This window comes from Rhagoletis pomonella, unplaced genomic scaffold, assembly GCF_013731165.1.
Source record: "Rhagoletis pomonella isolate Grant_MI unplaced genomic scaffold, Rhpom_1.0 Rhpom_scaffold_00003, whole genome shotgun sequence".
NCBI classification, from domain to species: Eukaryota; Metazoa; Arthropoda; class Insecta; order Diptera; family Tephritidae; genus Rhagoletis; species Rhagoletis pomonella.
This window is the reverse complement of record NW_023458557.1, coordinates 25753826-25754147: the sequence shown is the minus strand read 5'-3', so window position 1 is coordinate 25754147 and position 322 is coordinate 25753826.

The window sequence follows — 322 nt, the reverse complement described above, 5'->3', positions numbered from 1 at the left end:
TTTTTCATTGAAAGCACTTCTATTACGATTTACAATTATGTTTAAAATCCTATTCCTTTTTTTCTCTTTTTCTTAAAACACTAAAAGTTTCTCAAAATTTTCACTTCCTTTTTCTTCTGATTCACATTAATTCGATTCAATTCAATTTATTCGTTTAATATCTTAAAACTATCATTCTTACATTACTATTGCAGCACGCCGGGAATTCATGATGGTCCTTTTTACTTGCTTGTTACTTAGGGTCTTGAATACTCCACTCTGTGTGCGCGCTGCCTCTTCCTCAAGCGTGGGTAAGGGGTGTGAGTCCGTTGGTCCTTTGCAA